Source organism: Triticum aestivum, chromosome 4B (assembly GCF_018294505.1).
Source record: "Triticum aestivum cultivar Chinese Spring chromosome 4B, IWGSC CS RefSeq v2.1, whole genome shotgun sequence".
NCBI lineage: Eukaryota > Viridiplantae > Streptophyta > Magnoliopsida > Poales > Poaceae > Triticum > Triticum aestivum.
Genome location: NC_057804.1, coordinates 623,315,735 through 623,321,734, shown reverse-complemented (window position 1 = coordinate 623,321,734; position 6,000 = coordinate 623,315,735).

Sequence of the window (6,000 nt, the reverse complement as noted above, 5' to 3'; positions counted from 1 at the left end):
GGAAAGTGGAGGGCACCGATGCCGAAACAGAACTGCGGCAGACGCTTGCCGCTGGGATGGAGGACTGCGGTGGCGCAACCTCAACAATGGAGGCTGGTAGCTAACTAAGTTTATGGTTTTTTAATAGTACTAGATGACCCGTTGCGCCCATGGCACAAAAAGCCAATTAGAACCATGCATTATGTGACTATTGTAGGGCACCTTAAGGAAGAGAGAAATATAAGCTTATCTATCTGCGTTGATATTTATAGTACTTCAAATGGATGATCTATAATATCTATACTAACATTACCCAATGTAGAGATAGCAAGGAGCATTATAAACATAAAGTCCGACACACAAGCTGTATATAGGTGACACTGAAGGTTTATGATGGTGTCGTCATATGGAGTGAACGGTTAGACAGAGGCGGAGGCACTTTGCCTTGCGCCTAAAGGTGAAGGCATACATCGTTCCTTCATCTATGTTTGCTATGTGAAGAATTCCGTCAAGTTTGTTGTTAAGATACTCCTGTCAGCAGCTCCTTCCATAAGCCGCGCGATGATATTTATCATAACCTATATAGTTGAGCAAGAAACAATAAAATTTCAATAAAGAGGAGTGAAATCACTGAACAGGTATATCCTGTCATGCAAGAAAGATTTGCATGAGGCCAGGCAAGATAATATCAAACCTACGTTGGATCTGTAGTGGACTTAAACACCATGTAAATGGATACTTACATAGTATCTTTATACATAATGGTTTATACTTGAGGTCATGGTAGCATGATAGCCCAAAAGGACTAACGATGTACAAAGAAAGGTACGAAGGCAGTTCATGCAGCTCATTTACATTGATCTTATACATGGCGTTTGTATAGGGTCACATTGTTTCCCCACATACAATGGTCACTCAGCTCATCTTTCATCTATGTAGTTCTCACCACGAAATGCATAGTGTTTATTATGTTTCCAAAGCGACACAAGTAACATAAAGGAAGCCAGGTTTTTCCCATGGACAATGTATTCCCCATCAGCTAAATGGGCCCTTTTCCATCGATGGTCCGGTTCTGAACAAAGAGAGTCAGGAATAGGAAACTAAGGTATATGAACAATTGCAAACAACTTTTCTTTTCCGGCTATGTATTTACCTGTGGCGTTGTTGCTGAGGCAAACATTGCTGTGTGAACCTCTGCGTTCAAGTTTCTGCCTCAAAGCTGGCTTTTGTAATAAAACAATGAAGCAGTAAGGTAGGAAGTAAGCAGCGTGAACATCTGTAACTAATGGATGTCTAACATTTTGAAGTAGACTGGTGGAACAGAAGTCGGACCTGGATTGATAAGCATGCATTTGGAACAGTCACGGGCAGGTTTCGACGCTGCTTGAGCGATCTGTGGTTCTTATGCATAGCGCATGGACTGCATGGGGTTGGCTAAGAATGGCTTAAGGGAAAGCATAAATAACCTGTACGACACATGAATTTCGACACATGCTTACCGCCGATATCTTCGACAGGTATGTCGTTAGCATCTAACTCTTCTTCTTTGATAGTTACTTTCTGCACGCAAGCAGCAGACCTGTTAGGATTGCTAATTTTTGGGTGTTCTTGATGTTATGGTTAAACGGAGAGTATGAATATATCTAGCAATTTGCTTGGCATAAAATAATCACACAGGACAGAATGAGCTGATAAGAAATCCGCAGAAAGGATTGATGTATAACCTTTCCTCTTGAGTATAGTTTCATAGTTCAGACTTAATATATTGTTTTGGGTGTATGTATAATCAGTCTGATTGGGTATCTTGGCGGCATAATAAAAAATTAAACTACCTTTTATTTATTACAGAGTATAGCATGTACACAATGCAAAGGTTTCAGACACATATATCTGCTGACCAGACATCTCTCTACAGCTGATAGGAAGGCCAATAGCTAGTCATGAATTTCCTAGATCCATACTTCTATTTAATTGCAACACAGCATAACAAGTTATCGGGTCTGAAAGCTAATTCGTGAATTAGCAGGGCAAAGGGTGGGAACATCAAGAACGCATGGGGAATGTAATCAGTGCCGGCAAATAAATAATCACATAGAGTTATTTATCCATGCATCATCTAAACTCAAAGAACATTTATTTGCACCAACATTATTCCACTACTCGGTTCAGTTATTAGGTCATGGGCTCATGGCGCGCGCGCGTGTGTGTACACACACACACATGAAGCTGCATGAGTTTTGTAATCGTGTGGAGAAAATAGAAAAGAAATAAAGAGAAGAACAAGACATGGCACGTGCCTTTGGCCAAAAGTTTTTGTGTGTCGTGTTCGTCGACTTGATGTGAATTGTGATCGATCGTGGGCGATTTCCAACAGCAGAATAATTACTTGACGACCACTTTCTGCAAAGCAGCATCCTGTCTTTTTATTTTGTCACCAATCGTACTGCTACTCCATGCATATATGCAATTTGAATGTGCTGGTGGATATGAAGATGTGTATGAGTAGAATACAAACTCAGAAATAATTTTGATTTTCAGAATATGTCTCTGTTCAATTTAATTCCATCACCCGGTGAGTTAACAAGAGTATTCATTCAGTTACCAATATTTCATTATAATTCCCAACAGCATAGATGATATTTATGCACTCTAAGGATATGATTGTGTAGTTTCCTTCTTTTATATATGCATTATAGACTGCTGGGCTTAGCATTCTTAAACCTGAGACATACTTTTAAGGATGTTTGAGCTCTGCTGTTGCAATGACACCGCACTCGACAAAGCATTCAGCATATGAAACTAAACAACCAATCTACGAAGAAAGTGTCTGCTCGACTACTTGGCATGCAATCAGAAAGTAGTAAATTCACCAGCGAGCAAAAGAACAATGTAGGGCTTTATGGATTATCACCATGCTGTTCGTCACGCATCATCTTCACTGGATATTTATTCTGAACCGTTATATCAGAGACCTGGAAGAAAGCAAGAACAACAAATATATAACTCAGGAATGAAGACTGCATTTTTCAGTAAATTGAGACCTACAGTAGAAAATACCACCATTTCTCTTGTTTTCAAGGTTTACCTGATATGATATTCCCTTTTAGGCAATGTCAAACATGGCAAAACTACTCTAACAATTATCTATCATTAAACCCATATAGGTGAAATTTGGTGTTCCATTACCTTTATACACAAGTCAAACCATTTTTTTGTAACACCAATTCCAAAAATCTATGATGCTCTTGTACATGTGCAAATGCAAATTTGAATTTCTGGAACAATCATTTGGTTGTATAGTTTACTTACACTATAAATCCTTTCCTAAACAAGATGGCATGCGTGGTAGGCTCCGTGGTGCTTAGAGCTTACTCCAACTTTATTCCAAAGGATGTACACCAGCATCTTCCTCGCTGGTCCCCAACATTGCCACATGCCTTCAATAAGACAGTAGAGGGATGATTCATCAACTGAAGATGAAGAAATGAAGGAAGAGCAGAAATATACCCGAGGCATCGGACTGACACCGTACACGGATGGAGCCTGGAGGAACCCTCTTCTACACTTCTCTCGACCTACTACCGCCTTCCCTGCCTCGCGCCTTGCATCCGGACCTACATATGAAAGAACGGCCCTCAACATTAAACAACACATGAGACACAAAAGTGGGCATACAGAAAATAGTTAATTCAGCCAAGCCAAATCACATCAGTACAAAAAAACATAAGCCAAGTGGATAAGACATTTCAGCTTACTTTGTTTGTCCCTTTGTTTTTCTCTGCGGATAAGGATAGTTGCAAACATGGGACACTCCAAAAAGGGTATTGCTGCACAGGAGAAGTAATCCCTCGCCACACACAGCGCGCGGCTGTAGCTGCAAGATACCAAGCCATAAAAAATCCACAAACATTCTCAGTTCATTTTACTAACAGAACTAATTGCAAAGATGAACTATAGCCAAATAAGGTGATAATGGGTAATATTTTTTCTAACAAATTTCTGTCAATACATCAAAAATAGCTCCAGGATTTGTAACCAAACATCAACCAAGGATAGCTTATAGGTCCCATATCAAATAGATTGATTACTGCAACCAGCATGCTCAGAATCGAGCAAGCATCATCTAACTGAGCGCAAACACCATCTCTAAGTTCAGTGAATAAAGCTACAGAAGTGGTACATAGAACTGAGTAAAGAGTAAGCTCACCAGGTTATGTGGCATGAGTGCGGTGAGATGAGATGATGAATGACCTGCAGGAAGAAACTGGATGCCAAACAATTTCAGTTCATTGGAGATAAGTTTCAGGGAAATATGAAATAACTGAGTACAAAACAAAGCACAAAATCTTCCCCTCAGCTTGCTTCGATTTTTGTCGAACACATAGCAGGCATAGATAAAGCAGATTCCACACAAATAAATATGAGAATTATGGGGATCAAATCGAGTGGTGGAGGTAGAGAAGGAGCACAACAGGGGCGCAGGGTCGTAACAGGAAAAGCAACGGGGGTGGAGAAGTGCGGGGGCTGGTGGCTCTCACCTAGATTCGTCGAGGAGGAAGAGCCTAGGCGCAGCAGTGCCCGTGCCCCTCCTCCTGTCACCCTGCCGGCCATCACGCGAGACTCAAAGGGACGGCGGTGGATGCAGAGGCAGCGATGCCGCGTCGCCCCGCCGGCTACCGCGGCCACAGGATGCCGCGCGCCCTCGTTCGGCTTCCCCTGCTACTTCAGCGACATAGGCCGCCCCGCCGGCTACCGCGGCCACGGGATGCCGCGCCCCCTCCTTCAGCTTCCCCTGCTACTTCAGCGACGTGGGCGCAGCCTTGCCGGTGCCGCACGCTCTCCTGCGGAGTGCGGTCCGCACATATGCAAGCTCCGCTTCACCGCCACGGAATCTTCTCCGCCATCGCGAGCTCCTGCTGCCGCGGCCCCTCCTCCTCCTCCATGGCTCCCCTTTGTCACGCCCTTTGTCACGCCCTCTCCCCTTTGGCAAGCAGGCAGTGAGGAAGACAATGACGGGCGACGGCGGCGGCTGACGATGGCCTGCGGAGACGGACGAAGAGGCGGGGATTGGGCGAAGCGAGGCTTGCTGGGGAAGGAGAGAGAGGCACGCGCGTCCCTGCCAGCAACAGTGGTTGCAGACGCTGTAACTCCTAAGGGCATGTACAATGGTGGCATATGGATACATATGCCTCATGATAAAAAGTAATTTGAAGCACCTACATTCATTTTTCCTCTTCAATGCAAGCTATCACTAGTGGGCCTCATTAAGAAATACTCCCTCCGTTCGGAAATACTTGTCATCAAGATGAACAAAAGGGGATGTATCTAGACGTATTTTAGTTATAGATACATCCCTTTTTATCTATTTTGATGACAAGTATTTTCGGACGGATGGAGTAAAAAATAAAGACTCTAGTATACATGCATCTCTACTTTTCACTCCAACCTTTTCCGCTTTTGTCACCGGACCACGTTTTTTCTCTTCAAGCACCCGCCCCCTGAAGAGGATCCTGCTTCCCTATCCAAACCTACTTTACGTCATATCGGATCCTACATGGCATGCGAGGCATCACCTTGAAGTTATGCATTGTACATGCCCTAAGCAAACCCAAGAGGATACAGCCACCCCACTGACATGTATGGACCAGCGTGGATAGGGGCCATTTGCAACGGAACAAGGCCACGCGCGTCCAAGTACCAACTCTGACCGAGCGAGGCAAGCCTTTAACCAGCGGCTAAAACAGAGGAGCTCAGCGCACCTCACCTTACCTGACGCCGCACTTACCCAATAGACAGACGGATGGGACCAACGGTCTTGAAGAGGAAGAGACCCAGCTGGGTACACGGAAGCAGGGTGCGAGTAGACCAGCGCCAATCCACCGACCCGGCTGACAGCCTCACGTCGCCCACAATCGGCCTGGTCTGCTTTTCCACCCGGACACAGACAGGCACACACGGCGTGACTGCCACATGGACCCACGCAAAAGGCTGGCCCAGTCGTCATCCGCTCTAGCCTGATCA